Source organism: Myotis myotis, unplaced genomic scaffold (genome assembly GCF_014108235.1).
Source record: "Myotis myotis isolate mMyoMyo1 unplaced genomic scaffold, mMyoMyo1.p scaffold_m19_p_14, whole genome shotgun sequence".
Lineage (NCBI taxonomy): Eukaryota > Metazoa > Chordata > Mammalia > Chiroptera > Vespertilionidae > Myotis > Myotis myotis.
The window spans coordinates 19,482,715-19,501,004 of NW_023416318.1; the positions used below are offsets into that span (position 1 = coordinate 19,482,715).

General features: G+C 47.9%; 1 long non-coding RNA gene across 2 annotated transcripts; it reads right to left on the minus strand.

Moving 5' to 3' along the window:
• Positions 1-774: 774 nt before the first annotated feature.
• On the minus strand, positions 775-7,896 carry LOC118668957. 2 transcript variants are annotated; one of them, XR_004971822.1, is made up of 4 exons: positions 7,231-7,896; positions 6,014-6,126; positions 5,164-5,333; positions 775-4,463 (listed from the first exon to the last, which is right to left on the minus strand). It is a non-coding gene; the product is annotated as an uncharacterized LOC118668957 (long non-coding RNA). The 2 variants fall into 2 exon arrangements; XR_004971823.1 differs by lacking the exon at positions 7,231-7,896 and adding an exon at positions 6,645-7,215.
• Positions 7,897-18,290: the final 10,394 nt, after the last annotated feature.

Sequence of the window (18,290 nt, forward strand, 5' to 3'; positions counted from 1 at the left end):
TTTTCTATTGTTAAGCAAAGCAAATAAGTACAGAAGCCAAACAGCAGGGTTAAAGTTAAACTAGAGTTTCTACTTGAGATGATTGCTACCATACTTCACAAGTTCCTTAGTTTAATCACATCTGCAAAATCCCTTTGCCGTGTATAGTAACATATTCACAGGTTTTGGGGATTGGGACATCTTTGGGGGACCATTTTCTGCCTGACACATGGGCCTTAAGCATTTTACAGGCCCTAGTGCTGTGCCTGTTGTGCTCAGTGGAAACTCCCCTGGCCTGCTTAGTTCTTACTAAGTATCTGACTTGGTTTCTCTGACCTGGATGGGGTTTCCTAGAGGCCTAGAGGTCCACGAAGCAGTCCAGGGTAAGTCCTGGGGGTGGGGATGGGGGTGGGGGGCTCGGGGGGAACCACAGAGGCTGGAAATTCCCACGCTGGAGAAAAGAGTCCAGTACTACTAGGAGTGGCCCTGAACTAGAACAGCTGGATCTCAACATTTCCTCAGAGCAGCTGGACTGATCACTTTAAAACACAAATCTGATCCTGTCCCTCTCCTGTAAAACTCGGTTATAGCTTCCTCTTGGCTTTAGAAGGAGGAACAAAGTCTTTAGACCCAGTTTCTCAACACCAGCGTTATTGACCATTTGGGGCTGGATCATTCTTTGTTGCCAGGGGGCTGTCCTGTGCCTGGCAGGATGTTTAGCAGCATCCAGGGCCTCTACCTAGTTGATGCCAGGAGCCACTCCCCCCGCCGCCGCCCCCCCCCCCCCCCCCACACACACACACAAAAACACATTTGTGACAACTGAGCAATCTTGCCAAAGGCTCCTGGGGGTCAAAACTGCCCTCAGTTGAGAACGCCTGTCCTAGGAGGTCCAACAGGATGTGGGCCCTCCCCATCTCCCCAGCTTATTCTCTCTTCTTCTCCCAGCTGAACACAGCAGGGTCCCTCTGGCACCTGGGTTTCGGCATATTCTGTTCCCTCTCCCTGGATCACTCCTTCCCACCTCTCCTCATCTGGTGAATTCTTTCTTTGAGTTGAAGGGGAGGAGAGGTTTCCCACCTCAAATATGCCCTTTTTTTGGGAATACTGTTTATTTTAAGATGGTTTATTTTTTAAAAACAAGCCTCAGGAAGAAACTTTGACCTTCTCCAAAAATTGCCTAAAGGAATTTAGACCGAGAACCTGCTCCAGGAAGAGAGCTATAATCACAGACAACTATGTTTTAACATAAACTAAGTGTGGCAGACAGGGAGGAACCCAGGAAGTCTGTTTGTTGGACTCCCCTCTGTGTCCCATTGTTTCTGGGTAGACCTGCAAGAATTTGTTTACCAAATATTTAGTTCCTTCCCATCTCTCTCTGTGAATTGCCTACCTTCTCTTAGAAATATAAACCATTACTCCCTTTCTCCTTGGCTCAAGATGGCATAGAAACCTCACCTGTCAGATTTGCCCTTGGGTCCCCTTGTCTTACAGGAACCCTTGTATGCACATACATAACTACATTTGATCATCTTCTCCTGTTGATCTGTCTCATGTCCATTTGATTATTAGGCCAGCCAGAATAACTAAAAGGGGAAATTTTCCCCTCCCCCGCAGTGTCTCATTCTAAGTCTTCTGTTCAGACACCCCTCTCAACCCCCCTTCAGTGACCACTGCTACGTGCTGCAGCAAACCCTCTTCACACCTGCCCTTATTAGTCTGCCTCCTCCATCAGACTGACTGCCACCCCAGGAGGGCAGGGCCTGTGGCTGTCTTGTGCCTATGGATTAGCGACAACATGGTCCTGTATTATCTCATGATGGAAGATACTGTGGACTCAATCCCCATCCACCCCATAATCAGACACACAGCACAGCAGTCAGACCATGAAGCCCGGTAAATCCCCAAGGAAGAGCCGGAGTCACTGTCTGCTCCTTGTTCTGTCTGGACGTGTTGGCCCCATTAAAGATTAAATAGTCATTCAGGGTGTGATCTGAAAAAGCCTTTTCCTGAGGGCGGTGAACGGTGAACGGAGGATTCCGGTGGCTACACAGGAGGAATCCTTCGCCCCAGGGGCTCCTGTTAAATGACGCCCTACATTGCGGAGGAGCGAACTGGCACTAGCTGCCAGGACTCTTTGGGAAGAGAGCCAAATAGTGGTCACTCCGCAGACAGGCGAACAGCCTACACGGAGAAGGCTGTTCAGCTCTAGAACAACAGACTGAGAAGGCTAAAAGGCTAACTCCAATGTAACCCTGATGTTTTGGAGGCTAGCAATCTGAATCTGTGCCAGTAACCTAATGTACATTCTTGATAACCTATAATTAAGTCACTGCCCCTTTCTCCACAATCTGGTCTTGCAAGACCTGTTACCTAAATGCTCACATTTTACAGCGGCCATAAACCACGAACAATACACAACCCCCAGAGGAGGTTATCGGCGCTGGCACCAGGCCAAGCCCTTAGATATGGTCTCAAGGACCCCATCCCAACACACAGGGCTTTTTGCAAAGCCCAGGAAAGGTCTGGAAGTCCCATCCATATTTGGGGGACAAAGAAACCAAAGGGGATAAAAGAAGAGCTTCCACCATATTGGTTTGCTCAGACTTTGGAAGCAACTCCTCTGAGACCGCCGGCATAATAAAGCTGTGTATCTCCATTTCTCTAAGGGGTGCTTGGGTTTTTTCGGTCTTCTACAACAAGACCATTCATAGGACAGCACCAGGAAGAGAAATCGAGACCCTGGCCAAATTCCCTTTGTCCACCCCAACCTGAGGCATCTAAATGCAGGCAACGCAAAGGTCTAACACAGGGGTCCTCAAACTACGGCCCGCGGGCCACACACAAATACAAATATTGTATTTGTTCCCGTTTTGTTTTTTTACTTCAAAATAAGATATGTGCAGTGTGCATAGGAATTTGTTCATAGTTTTTTTTTAAAACTATAGTCCGGCCCTCCAACGGTCTGAGGGACGGTGAACTGGCCCCCTGTTTAAAAAGTTTGAGGACCCCTGGTCTAACACACCACAGAAACTCAGTCCCAGCTCATCAACCGATCAATGCTTTTACCTGGTTCAAAAGTTGTCAGTGAGACACTGAAATGAAATCCTCTGGACAGGGCTGAAAAGACAAGGCCCAGCCCCCAGCAGTAAGTAGGTGCCCAAATTTCCCGTGACAGGTAGGCCGTCCTGGCTGTTTGCCTGGGCCGGTCCTCATAGTCTCCCAGCACAAAGTCACCCAGGCCAAGTCAACCATGTTGCTAAAGCCATATAATATATTCCTTGCATTATTATGTATTTAGTATGTTCCTTTAAACATATGTATCTTTCTCCATAACAAAAGTAGTTATTTTCTGATATTTTAAATAACGTATGCTCATTGAAAAAATGCAAACAATACCAAAAAAAAGCATAAGGAAGACAAAAATCACCGGGATCTGACTGCCATCAACATTCTGCTGACCCTCCTTTTCTACATCTCTTTATCCAGATGTTCACATAAATGTGATCTTACACACATACGGCGGCTTTCTTTTGCTCAAATACATGTATTAAAAGGAAACTTTCTATTAGCATCACTAATAGCAAACTGCCATCACTTGTCAGAATAGAAGGCAACCCCCAACAAGCAAATACAACACAAACAAAGCAACGTTATTAAATATCTAGTCAGATACCCCAGCTCCCAGGTCTCCAAAGCCTCAGGCCCAGTCTCTCAGAGTTAAAAGGGGGGGATTAGCAAGCATTCCACAGGGTTGACGGGTTAGACCAGTGGTTCTCAACCTTCTGGCCCTTTAAATACAGTTCCTCATGTTGTGACCCAACCATAAAATTCTTTTCGCTGCTACTTCATAACTGTAATGTTGCTACTGTTATGAATCGTAATGTAAATATCTGATATGCAGGATGGTCTTAGGTGACCCCTGTGAAAGGGTCGTTCGACCGCCAAAGGGGTCGAGACCCACAGGTTGAGAACCGCTGGGTTAGACCAAAGGGAGTCTTTCCCCCAGATACAATTAGAAGTATTGAAAGAGACTTAAAAGACAATCTTTCTCTACTTCCACTGTTATCTGTTCCATATCTATGCCGTAGCCTCAACTTTCTGGGGTGCCCTCAAGTACCTCCCACATTCTAGAAAGAAGGCGGGGGCAGAGCCTGCCGGGTCCCCTCAGGACAGTGAGAGGAGAAAGGCCCTCTTCCTGCTTTCTCTCTCCCCTTCCAGGGGACCCAGCCCCTTCGCCCCAGAAGCCTCAGAAATCTAGAAAGCCTCTCGCCGCACCTTGGAGGCTCCAGTCCAGGCCCTGCCTCCCCTCAGTGCCAGGCATCCCTCCTTCCTCCGCCTGGAGCCCACAGGAGGCATCAGGGTTCTTCTTCTCCCTTCTTCACAAAGACTCTTCTGTCTCAGGAACCAGCACTCCTGGGCAGGAGACTCAGTCTTGTGTGTGTCCATGCTGGCACAAGCCTTTCTGCCATGGGCTGGGTCCTCTGGAAGGGCAGAGAGGGCAGGAATAGTGTGGGCAAGCAGGGCACCCAGGGACCGGCCCATGCTGCAGACCCTTCAACCCCAAGAGTTGTCTAACCCTCACCTATGTAACCCTCTTCCTGGCCTGGGAGGCAGGGAAGGGCCATGAGGCATTCAGTAGTGGTCCTGGGACCATCTGGTATCCATATGGAAAGTGATAGCATTGGATTTTTACCTTACCATACCCTACATCATATACAAAATAATAAAAGCCTACTATGCTAAGTGTCTGACCGTTTGTTCAACCATTTGACCAGTTGCTATGACGTGCACTGACCACCAGGGGGTAGATGCTCCAACCGGTAGGTTAGCTTACTGCTGAGGTCTGGCTGATTGGGACTAGGAGAGACAGGCCAGACACGCCCTGGACAAATCCGTGCACCAGGCCACTTTCAGCCCGATCCCTGCAGGCCAGGCCAAGAAACTCCATTGGTGCATGAATCTGGGCATAGGGTCTCTAGTACACAAAATAAATTTGGTGTGTGAAGGCCTAAAGATGAAAGGAAACCTTAAAACTTTAGATTAGTATCCAGATTCTATGGGGGTGGACATTTTAAAAGAACATTAAAAAAAAAATAGACAAAAGACTTAACAGGAAATTCGCAGAAGAGGAAACATTAATATCCAATAAACACACAAAAGACATTCAAATGCACTACTCACCAGGGAAACGCAAGTTAATATTACAATGAAATGTTGATTCACATCCATGTGGTTGGCAGAAATGTAGAGGCCTGAGAATGCCAAGTTATAGAGGGAGTTTGCCGAAAGGAGAACTCTCTTAGCCCGCTGGAGGGAGTGAGGACAGCCTTAGGCAAGCAGATTGGTGCTACCTGGTAAAGGTGAAGACATGTATGTACGCATAGCCTCTTACCGGGATTCTTTTATGTTTTTTAACTAAAAGAATTGACAAATTTATTTTCACATTTCACAATACAAATGAAACTTGCCTTTTTTTTTTTTTGTCCCCCTACTCCCCTCCAAAACTATTCTCTCTGAAAAGAAGGGGGAGCAAGTCTTCCTTGTCGAGCCATTAGAAAAAAACTGAAGTCACAGCACCATGGTCACCTGGTGAAGTGGAGAAGTAACATAAAACTGACAGCAAGAGGCTCCCCTCTCTCCTGATCTGTCTGGTGGAGTCATTCCTGGCCAGCGGGCATCATCAGGGGATGGGTGAGAGGTCTCATCACTGGGGGCCCAGCTGACATCATCCCAGGAAGGGGAGGGCCCATCACTGGCATCATGGGAGGACCAGGGGGACGGGGGGGAGGTGGGATCGTCTCCTCTGCAGGAGGAAGAGCAGAGAGTGGAGTAGAGGTATCTTGGGTGCTTTGCCAATCGGACTCTGAGCCTGTGCTTCCATTTCTGGTAGTAATCTTTCGCATTCTCTTTGTCTTTCTCACGGCAGGTGAGTCATGAGTGAGGTATGTGTGGCAGAGGTCACAATAAAACTTGGGCGTGTGGCTCTGCAGGCTGTCGGCCGCTCCATGAAGTGCTGCTGGAAATGACTTACCTGGATTCTTTTCTCCTCAATTCTTCTGAAACTTGGCCGCCCACTACACCTTCCTCCGGTGCTGCTCTGAACACAGCCCTTTCCTCTTTAGATGCCCAACGGCTCGCCATTGCCTATGAAGAAACGTCACACTCTAATGACAGTTTAGCCTTTCATGGGTGTAACACCTTCTGGTTTATATCCCACTCTGCCCGAAGTTCTTTGACTAGTACTCCTCCCGTAAAATTAATTCCCAGGCTGAAACGCCTCTTTTAAGTCCTTAACCATATTAAATGTTAAGTAAGGGAGAGGTGGAGCTGGGGATAATCTAATTTCACACCTTCATGTTACAGATGAGAATCCTGGGGCCCAGGGAGGCTCAATGTCTACTCGAGGAGGAGACCGCAGCTTTTCCGAGTTCCTGGTCAGCGCTCCTACCACTATAACCTCTCCTGGGCGGACCTATCGCAGGTCTGGCTAGGGGAGAACACGGAGGCCAAACCACTTTGGCTCTCTTCACGTCACCCTACCTTACACAGCCCAGGAGTCACAGCCACCATTTGTCGCAAAGTAAACACATGCAGGGGAGCTGGACAGGAAAGCACTGGCTCTGCCGGCACCGAACCCCCGATTGGGATGCCCTTGTGTTCACCTTGTCAGCAGAGAGCAGCCAGATCTCTCCTTCACTGTAATTGGGTTAGTCTTTTGGGTTTGCCCTCCTTCCAGCTGTCAAAAGATATTATACAGAAATGGACTGCTGCATAGGCCACAGTTCAGGTGCAGGCTGAGGCCGAAGCAGAGGAAATTTCCAGTCCGTTCGTTAATCACCCTAAATACCAGGTTGCTGCTGGCTGCACTTTCCTCCAGCTGTAATCACTTCTGCTCCAACCGGAGCTCAGAGGTCACCCTGTGAGCTGCAGTGCCCTCAGCAGAGGTCTGGGTGCAAACACATGGAGGGTGGGGGTTGGGGCAGCATCCCAGAAGGCCCTGAGGGTTGTACTCACCCAAGTCTTCCCATGCCTAGAGGGCATGACATTAAATAGCAAATTTAAAAACACACGATGAGTCAAGACAGAGCCCACAGAAGAAAGAAAAAAGTTTTTCTCCTGCTTTTGAACAAGGGGCCCTGAATTTCCTTGCACTGGGCCCCCAGCCCAGCTGTATCTTATCTGTCCAGGCTGCTATAACAGAATAGCATACAGTGGGTGGCTTAAGAACAACAAAAAATGATATCTCACAGTTTTGGAGGCTGGACATCCAAGGTCAGGGTGCCAGCAGGGTCCGGTGAGCACGCTCTTCCAGGATGCAGACTCCTCACTGTGTCATCCAGAGGAGAGGGGGTAGGAAGCTCTGTGGGGCCTCATTTGTGAAAGTACTAATCCCACTCACGAGGCTCTACCCTCAAGATGAAGCACCTCCCCAAAGGCCCACCTTCTCGTACCATCACCTTTCGGGATTAGGGTTTCACCAGATGCATTTGGGAAGACACAAACATTCACACCATAGCCGTTTCTAAACTCTAACGGGCAGCCGGGAACATGTTTCCCCAGAACCCTGCAGGTGCCTATAAAAGTGAGGCCCAGCCCATTGGCACCCAGGAGGATCTGTGGAGCCAGGTCTGTGAAGATTTCTGATAGCTCACCCCAGGGATCCTCAAACTTCAGTGAGCAAAAAATCCCCTAGCGAGGGGGATTTCAGGGGCCACCCCAGAGGCTCTGACTCTGAGGAGGGGCCTGAGATTTTGCATTCTAACATGATCCAGGAAGCCGAGGCTACAGATCAGTGGCCCATACTTTGAGGGGGTTACACTGGTAACTACCCTAACAGATGAGGCAACAGGGACCAGTGCCTAGCCAGCCGTGGGCAAACTACAGCCCGCAGGCCGGATCCGGCCCCTTTGAAATGAATAAAACTAAAAAAAAAAAAAAGACTGTACCCTTTTATGTAATGATGTTTACTTTGAATTTATATTAGTTCACACAAACACTCCATCCATGCTTTTGTTCCGGCCCTCCGGTCCAGTTTAAGAACCCATTGTGGCCCTCGAGTCAAAAAGTTTGCCCACCCCTCTCTAGCCCAATGGCACACTGTCATTGAGAACAGGCACCACAGAACCCATATCTCCACGCTCCAGTAGCACCTTCCCATTGACCCGTCATGGTTCTCATGGAGTGTGAGGAATGAGGGGGTAAGTTAGGACCATGCTCTGTGAGTTTCCATAAAAGCTTGTTGAGCAAGTGAGTATTCAAGCAACTGAATAAGCCCTCCTCATTCTCCCTCTGAGGCAAGGCAAGTAGCACCAAGGAGCAGAAAAATAGCCCTTGGAGCCTCAGTTTCCCTAATGGTAGCCAATATTCATGAAGCACCTTGCAGGCATTTATCTTCTCCATGAACCTATGGAACAGATAGTTCTTATCCCCATTTTACAGATGAGGAAACTGACACTCAGAGGGTTTAAGTAATTTGCCTGAAATCATACAACCAGAGTGCAGAGGCAGGCAGGATTTAAACAGATGCCCTCCGACTTCACAGCCCAAACTCTTCGCCACTCCACCCTAAAGAGACTATACCTTTGGGACACTGACTCAGTTCTGGTTGCTTTCCTGGGGGCCCTCCAATTCCCCTCCTACGTCCTCCCACTTTTACCACCCAGCTCAGCCTGGCTCTCTTTGAAGATTCCCCTCAGATGTGCAGCAGCTCTACTCATTTAGGCTCCGCAGGCAGCTCTCTGGGTCTGATCCAATCCACCTGACCCCCAGCCAGTGCTTCTCATGAGTACCGTGCTGGCCATAGAGTGGGTGAGAGGGGCCCCTGGCCGCGGCCATGTGCTTTAGAGGGGCCTGCTCTGCTCCTTCTTTAGCTGAGAAGCTCTTTCATTTGAGATGGAGAGTCTTGGGGCAAGGGGCAGTGGCAGAGCCAGGGAGTGGGGCGGGGGGGGGGGGGGGGTTGTAGTCAAGGACCTGAAGCCCCTCCTTTGGAATGTTCTGAGTACCAAGTGCCCTGGAATTCCCTGCATAAATGGCCCTGAGCCATTCCCAGGGCTTGCAGGAAATTGTCCCCTGGCCCATCCTCCCAAGGGCAGCACTGCTCTCAGGGGCAGCACCAGCTGAGTATATACTCCCCTCTAGGCCTAAAGGATGTCTAGGAGTAGGGAGTGGAGTGTCTGTAGAGATGAACAGGAGGCCCGTCAAGATTCCAAATAAAGAAGGGGTTGGAAAGAGATGAGTAGGCCACTAACTGGGGGCCAGGGCTGAAAGCCAACTCTTCCAATAGTGCCATTATGTTCATTTTCTATTGTTACATAGCAAATTACTGCAGAATTAGTGACTTACACTAGTATATATTTACTATCTCACAGTTTCTGTGGGTTAGGAAACTGGTAGGCTTAGTGGGGTCCTCTGTTTCAGGGGCAGGTGCAAGGTGTTGTCAGGGTTGGGGTCTTATTTGGAGGCTTGAATGAGAAGAATCTGCTCCTCAGAGGTTGTTGGACTGAAGGCTTTCGTTCTTTGCTTGCTTTAGCCAGAGTCCACCCTCATTCACTTATCATGTAGGCCCCTCCAACATGGCAACTTGCTTCATCAAAGCCAGGAAGGGAGCGCCTGCTGGCAAAAGAGAAGTTACTCTCTATCTTATGTAACCTAACCATGGAAGTGACAGCCCATCCTATTTAACACATTCTATTGGTTAAAGCAAGTCAGGGGTCTCGCCCTCATTCAAAGGGAGAGAGTTATACAGTGGTGTAAATATCAAGAGTTGGGGACCACTGGGGGCCATCTTAGAAGCTGCCTGTTACACAGAACTCGAAGGAATCAAAGGAAGGTCTACAGGCAAACCTCGCCTTCTCAGGCCATCTGAAGTTATATATTTAATAATGAAGGAGAATAAATAACATGTTAGTCAACAGTGGGTTAGCTTGAACTGCAGTTTTTAAATATTTATTTACTTATTTATTTATTTAAATATGTTTTTTATTGATGAGAGAAAGAGAGAGAGAGAGAGAGAGAGAGAGAGAGAGAGAGGGAAAGAGAAACATTTGGGCAGCTTGATCAGGAAGCTGCAACTTTGCATTCCCCAGGGAACCACTGGCCCATTCCCCACAGATCACTGGGGGAAGGGGTCCAACGAAGGGGAAATACTAGTAGATGCATGTGCAGTGAAGTTGGGGTGACTAGGGAAGATGCCTGTCAGTCAAACCTTGGAACACAGATCATTGGCCAGAATGGGCAGGACCACTGCAAGCCCACAAAAATATGGGATACATAATCCCCTAAACAAAGGAGCTTGCTCTGCTGGCTCTTGGCTCTTGGCTCTTGGCTCTCTTGCATGCGCCCATGTGCCCACAGCTATGCAATGTACTGATGGACTGCAGTGGAAAACACAAACTAAGCTAGCCTAATGCTGAACTGGACACTGCTCCAATATGGAGCAAAATTTCTGGACATTGGCTCTGATTCTAGCTCTGCTGAAGCCACAGCTACATTCTTCCTTGGGGGGACAAAGGGAAATGGGACCGTGGAAACTCAGGGGTTCGAGTCCACAGGAATAAGCTTCCTATGGCACCATTCTCCTATGTGGGCTCTTGAAATTTTTATCCCAGTGGCACCCCAAGAACTCCTCTTCCACCGATAACAGTAGTTTCCTTTGACTTCCTTCCCCCTTTGCAAAGACAGTGTTGCCTCCATTTGTAATAGAAACCCTTTATTACATTTAAATTTGTGTTTCTATGACTTTCCCTCTGAACCTGTTATAACACTGGTCTGGTTCCCTCACTAATTAAGGAGTAAAGTAAAACCTTAAACACACGTTCATTCTTGTATCTGTTCAAACAAGAATCATGCTTTTACTTTTTTCTGAATATTATTTTTTAAGGAGGCTACTGTTAAAAAAACAAAAAAAAAGACAAAATGGAATTCAGCACCAAACCAAAACGTAATAACTAACCTAACTGCAGTTTCAGCCTCTCCCAGGAGTGAAATTTTAAGTCAATCAGTCTGGAATTTCCTGATCGACACTAGTGATGAGGTGATCTGCCTGATAAAAAGTCCTGCATTCCCCTAAGGAAAGTTGTCCTTGCCGGAAATAATCCATTCTTTTAACTTCTTAGTCCCACCCTCTTTTTGAGTATAAAAATCTTCCATGTTGTACAACCCTTGGGAGGGTCCTTCTATTGCTCGATGGGATGCTGCTCGATTCATGAATCACTTAATAAAGCTAAACAGATTTTCAAATGTACTAAGTTGAATTTTGTTCTCTAACACTGCAAAGGTAACTACTAGAACCAAAATTCCAAGAGTCTCTTAAATTCCCATCAGCTGAGACTGCTTAAACTATGGTGCATACATACAATAGAACAGGATGCAGATGTAAAAAAGAATAAGAAAGTTCTCATGACATAGAATCTCTAAGGTACATCTACTCAGTCCAGCTACGGGGTTGCCTTATTTGCTGTTCCTTCTATGAAGTACACTCCTCCCTCAGGGGAAGTTCCCTCTGCTTTAAAAGTGCAACTCTAGATCCATGCATGGTTCACTCTCTCACTTTCTTCTGGCCTGGGCTCACATATCACTTCACGGGCAAGGTTTTTGCTAACCACCCCATGTAAAATAGCAACAACTGCCTCCCCTCCTTCCCTACACACTTCCTCCTTATCCCCCTTAACCTGCCTTTCTCCATAGCCTTTATCACTTTCCACTATAAATTTACCTGTTTATTTATTTCCCACAAAAATGTAAGCTCCATGAGGGCAAGGAATGTATCTGTTTTGTTCGCTACCAAATTCCAAGTACCTAAAAACATGCTTGGCACATTGTAGGTGCTCAGTAAATATTTATTGAGTAAGTGAATATATTAAGTGAAAAAGCAAGATGCTGGGCAGTGATTTTTAGCATGCTTCTATGTTTGTGTTTTGTTTTGTTTTTTAATTTTCAAATCAGCAAACATTTATTCAGTGCTACTATGTAGAAAATAGTGTGGATTTCCCATGAAGGATTAGAAAGTTGAATAGCAGTTTATAACCCAATCAAAAGATAAGGCAGGCCATAAAATGATGATAAAAAGGAATATATGGAAAGCAAATTTAAGTTAGAGATATTTTATGCAATGATTTATAATTAAAACAATGTAGCAATGAATAACCATGTACCTATGTATTTTTTTCGATTATAGTTGACTTTAAACACTATTTTATATTGGTTTCAGGTGTACAGCATAGTGGTTAAATAATCATATATTTTACAAAGTGTTCCCCTGATATTCCCAGTATGCACCTGGCACCATATATAGTTATTATTTATGGTTTTTGGTTTTGTTTTTTTAATTTGTATTTATTGATTAGAGAAATAGAGAGACATGGCTTTGTTGTTCCACTTATTTATACATTCATTGGTTTATTCTTGTGTATGTACCCTGACAGGGGTCAAACATACAACCTTGGGGTATTGGGACAATGCTCTAACCAACTAAGCTACCTAGCCAGGGCCTATTTGTGTGTGTGTTTTATATATATACTAGAGGCCCGATGCACGAAAATTTGTGCAAGAATGGGCCTTCCTTTCCCTGGCTGCCAGCACTGCCTTCACTCCAGCGCGGAGCCACCTTTCTGCCTTTGTTCAGGCCCGGAGCCACCTTTCCACCTTCCCACGCTGCCCAGAGGCCCAGAGCGGCTGGGGTGGTGCGGAACACCTGTGTCATTGCCACGGCAATGACGCAAGTGTCCCGCCCCGCCCCCGGCTGCTCAGCACCTGCATATGCAAATTAACCCACCATCTTTATTGGGTTAATTTGCATACTCACTTGATTGGCTTGTGGGCGTCGTGAAGGTACAGTCAATTTGCATCTTTCTCTTTTATTAGTGTAGATATACTAAAGGCCCAGTATGCGATTGAAATCACATGAGGAGGAGCCCCACCTCCCGCCATGCAAAGAAGCACCCCGCAGGCTGCTGGGACCCACACTTGACTTCCGCCCCAGGCCCCTCCTGCCCCCCTGCTTGTGTCCACTCCAGGCCACCGGAGCTGCCGCGCCTGTGTCTGTCTCCGTCTCCGCTTCAGGCCTCACCTGCGGGCAACCTCCTCCTGTCTGGTCATGACCCGTTAAGGCATCCTGGCCTAATTTGCATATTATATATTATTTTAAATTGATTTCAGAGAGGAAGGGAGAGAGAGATAGAAACATCAATGATGAGAGAGGATCATTGATTGGCTGCCTTCTGCATGCCCCCCACTGGGGATCAAGCCTGCAACCAGGCATGTGCCCTTGACTGGAATTGAACCCAGGACCCTTCAGTCTGCAGGCCAATGCTCTATCTACAGAGCCAAACCAGCTAGGGCTGTGTGTATTTTTTAAGACTAGTCAGATAAATGCTTCTATGTGCATGAAATATCTTTAAAAGGTTATGGAAGAAATAGCTCATGCTTGTTGTCTGCAGGAAGATGAATTTCATGGCAGGGAGACAGAGTGGGATCTAAAGATCAAGGAGACCAGAGTGGCATGGGGACAGGGTAGGAGGAAAAGTCAGAGAGGAGAGCCATAGAGCTGGTGTGTGTGTGTGTGTGTGTGTGTGTGTGTGCGCGCGCGCGTGTGCGCGCGGGTCATGAAGTTTCAATCGCACTGTACGTGCGCTCCCGCACGTGGCATTTTGTGGAAGAGCCACACTCAAGGGGCCAAAGAGCCACATGTGGCTCGCGAGCCGCAGTTTGCCAACCACTGACCTAGGGCCTTGTTGCTGTTGGTGAGGATTTTGAATGTTACTTTGCATGAGATGGAATCATTGGAAGGTTTTGAGCTGAGGAGCAGCATGACCTGACTTAGGTTTTCAAATGATCCTTCTGGCTGCTATGAGGAGAACAGACTGGGGGCCAGGGTGGAAGCAGAGAAGAGTGAAGAGGCTGCTGCAGTGACAGAGACAGAGAGAGAATGGAGCTCACACCAAGGAGGGGTGGGGAAAAGTGGTCAGAGTCCAGACAGGTTTTGATGGGCGGGCCTGCAGGATGTCCTAGCAGAATCCAGTGTGCGATGTGAGCAAGGAGCCAAGTGGCCATTATGTAATGTTAATGAGAACAGCTAATCTGGGAGTAAAGTGCGCTTAGCATGATCCCATTTTTGTTCAAGTAAACAAATAAAACACCCTCTCCTCCTTGTGCATGGATCTCTGTGTAGGCGTTATCTAGAGCTGCTTGACAAAACACCACCGGCTGGGTGGCTTAAACATCAGGAATGTATTTTCTCACAGCTCTGAAGGCCGAAAGTTTAACATGAAGATCCTGTCAGGGAGTTTCTGGTGAGACCGCTCTGACCGTGACCACTGCCTTCTCGCTGTGTCCTCACATGGCCTCTTTCCTGTAAGGCTCCATTCTTATGACCTCACTTAACCTTTATTATCTCCAAGTACAGTCACACTGGGAGTTAGGATTTCAACATTTGAATCTGGGGAGGACACAATTCAGTCCCTAATAATGAGTCTAGACCAGCCGTGGGCAAACTACGGCCTGCGGGCCGGATCCGGCCTGTTTGAAATGAATAAAACTAAAAAAAAAAAAAAGACCGTACCCTTTTATGTAATGATGTTTACTTTGAATTTATATTAGTTCACACAAACACTCCATCCATGCTTTTGTTCTGGCCCTCCGGTCCAGTTTAAGAACCCATTGTGGCCCTCGAGTCAAAAAGTTTGCCCACCCCTGGTCTAGACAAAGCTGTGAAAGGTGACCCATAGTTAACACTGACCTCCTGAAGAACTGTGGGCCAGGTGGGAGTGTTTATGGAACGGCTTCATTGGTTGCAGTGAATACATGTCAATTTAAAAAAACTGTTGACAGGGCATTTAATAAAGAAATTATGAGAGAGAGAGAGGAAACAGCCTTGCTCAGAATTCATTCCTGCGCATATTCTCCCGCTGGCCTCTGGGTCTGAGCTCCTGGCCCTGGCCCCTGGTCCACTCCTGGCCTCGGTGGGGAAGTAGGGGTGCTCAGGCAGGCTCAGCAATGGTGATGGCGGTTAAGAAGCCAAGGAAAAAGTAGGTGGGTATTATTCCCCTCCCTGAATCCAGTGTGGGGCATCCATGACAGACCCCCTCTCCCACCCGGTAAGCAAGTGGGGTCAGAGTGTCTGAGATGGAAGTGGTGGAAGGAAGCCTTTGTGACTTCCAGCCAGTGAAGTCCGAGGAAGCCTTGGGTAACCCGGCCATAACTGGCTTAGGAGATACAGGGCTGAGCTATAGCTGTGACTCCAGCTGGCACCTTCTGCACGCCCCAGCCAGCCCTCCTTAATCCTCTCAAGCTCCACTGAGTCTCCTAGTTGTTTTCCTTGTCAGCCCATTTGGAAAGGAGAGCACATATATTTTTCACTTCTCTAGACCCCTCCCAACACCATAGAGCATGCTTCGACTCAGTACCCTCAGACCACCACAGTTGGGGTTCTGAATTGAAGCTCTGCCACGTAGGCACTCAGCCATGGCTCGTCCCCCGCTGATTTTGAGTGGAGATAGAAATCTCCACCTCATAAAGGTGTGGTGGACATTCGGTGAAAGAAGGTGGCCGATTTGCCGATTTCTTCCTCTGTCAAATGAGACCTGCTGCGCTGACACCGTCCATCAGCAGGAAAAACATTGTCACCTCCTATCAGGCCCTGCCGTGTGCCAGATGTCTTACATGGCATTCTACACACACAGGCTGAGACCAGGATTCATTTTACAGGGTCAGAGAAGAGAGGTGATATGTCGCAGATCACACTGTCAGAAGAGTAGAGCTGGGTCTCAGGCCCCAGCTCTCCCACCCCAAGGCCAGTGCTCCTTCACCCCACAACTCACATGATTTAGTTTGTATGATCACCTTAGAAGCACAGACTCCTGGGTAAACATGAGGTGTTGGTTTTTCTCTCTAACAGTCCATCCCTGAACCCAGGACCGTTCATGAATTCGCCAGATACCTGCTTTTGTGCCCATCAGTGTGACAGTCCAGCTGTTTGGCTCGGTGGGTGAAGGCCGGTGCGGGCCTTGCTTCTCTGTCCCAGGTATGCACTGAGGATGCTCCATAGTGAGGAGGGCTGGAGGGCCCCACAGGCAAAGGCTGAGTCCTGGCCACACTCTGGGTGATCTTAGACCAGTCACCCCTTGGGCTTTGGCAGCACAGCTGTAAATTAAAGATAGAACCGGTCATGGCTTGGAGTCCTTTCACCTGTAAAGACGTGTGATCCCACAGAAAAGCTGCCTTAGGCTTCCGCGTGTAGGAGTAGAGGCCTCATAGAGAAGCCTCGAGCCTCACGGTTTCTAGAAAGCTCTCCACGAATTCCAGAGATCACAAATCCCTGCCAGGACCCCCCTGTCTACGTAGAGAACATCCAAAATTTTTATAAGAGTTTAATTTGAGCCAACTGATGACATATAATAGGAGTTCATTAAGCACCGGTTGAATAGATGAAGAACTCCATCCACAGCTCAGGCATTTATTGTTGAGTCTACACTCATCTCAGTTTAACACTCGCTCATTAAGAATGTATTGGGTGCCATGATCGTGCTCGGTGGGCGCCACACACAGAGACCTGCTCCCCGTCCCTTGCAGGAACTTGCAGGAGAATGAGCACCTATGTGAGGGGCAAGCATGAGAAAGAAGATGTAGTTCCTCCCTCAAAAAGTTTACCGGTGTGGGAGGAGGTGAGGAAAAAAAGGAACCAGTGAAAAGGAGATTGGAAACACACACAACTCCAAGTACATTTATTGAGTACACAGATAAAACTGAGATTGTTAAGCTATTTTCTAGGCCTTAGGTTAGGGAATAATTTATGTCATTCTGCTAATTACATGTTACTTCTGCTTCATGTATGTGCAGAGCCTAGGAGCTCTTGCTCCTGGGCACACAGACCAGCTGACAGGCCTTACTGAGCCCCTTTCGGCAGCACCTAGGATGGGCTTGTGGCCTCTACAGTGCCTTGCAGGACAGTCTGCCTGCCTCAGCCAGGGGCCTTTTAGCCAGAAGGGCCCAAGAAGTACTGAAGTTGACTTCTCCACCTCCCCAAAATGTAAATAAATAAAAGGGAGTGTTTATTTAATTTCTTTCAGTGCACATGAACCCAAGAGAACCTGAAAAGCCAGGCCAGGCCTAGTGTTCCTAGAGCATGTCCTCAGTTCTTCAGATTCCCAAGTCCAAATTTCCAAACTCTCTTATTTTCCCAAGTGAGGCCTTAAGTCCTAGATGCTGGCTAACCTATGGGCAGAAAGCCCCTGGGTCACGTGTCCACAGCCTGGTGCAATCAGCCTATCCCTAGGCAGGAATGTATAGTACAAAACAAGGCCCCCTCAGGCCAGAGATAAGGACCCCAGAAGAGGACTGGGCCAGGACTGAGAGATTTCATTAGAAGTGTGCCTTTTAGGGCTAAACCCAGGAAGTTCCAGGAAACCCAGGTGAGCTGATCACCAGTACAGCCAACAGCACATCTATTTCATGCCCACATCTCACTCATTCTGAGGAACACATTTCTTTCCATTTAACATCACTGAAATCAGACTGTGTTTTAAATGGGTGGTATCCTCCAAAGGCCGTCAGCTGGGGTTGACGCCGAGTTCTCTGGAGAGGATGCACGCTTTCTGGTCACTTCTGGGGCACTAGCAACCAGACCACTTTAAGTACATTTCCGGTTTGACTTCTCTAGACCATATGGACAGTGTGAATTCTGACCTCAGATCTGCATGAGGGCAGGTCTGTGGATCAGATTCCCAGGGGAGGACTGTTTTTCCTCCCTCCACAGAGCGCCAAGGGTGAGACATGCACATTTCCGGCCAGTCTCTTCTTTGGGAAGATTTCTCTCTGGTGTCCCAGCATCAATGTGCAGTCTGCTTCTTTGGCACTTTTTTCCTTGCTTACATGAAATAGTGGTGCAGCTTATAGTTGATGGTGCCTCAGGCTGGAGAAATTACGGATAATCAACCCCCCACCGCCAGCGTGCGGGCAGAGGGCCATCGTGGGTGTTGGGAGAAGGCACAGTGCTGGAACTCTGGGCTGGATCCAGAAAATACAGAGGCCATTCTCCCCATCGAGGCCTCTGCCCTCACAAGCCTTGCTCTGAGCTTAGGGGTCCCCTTAGAGACCTGGGCAGCTCTGCAACCCACTGAAAATGCTCTTCTTCCCCAGATTCTCCAGAATGGCCTGTGTTTAGAAACACCCATCGCTTTCCCTACAGACACAAAGCCATATGTGTAAAATGGTAAAACCCTCCAAAATGCTGCCCTGTGTAGAAATCCCAAGGAAGCAGAATTGTCATAGAGAAAAGGAGGACGAGGCCGTCTTTAAACTTGGAAACCAGTATC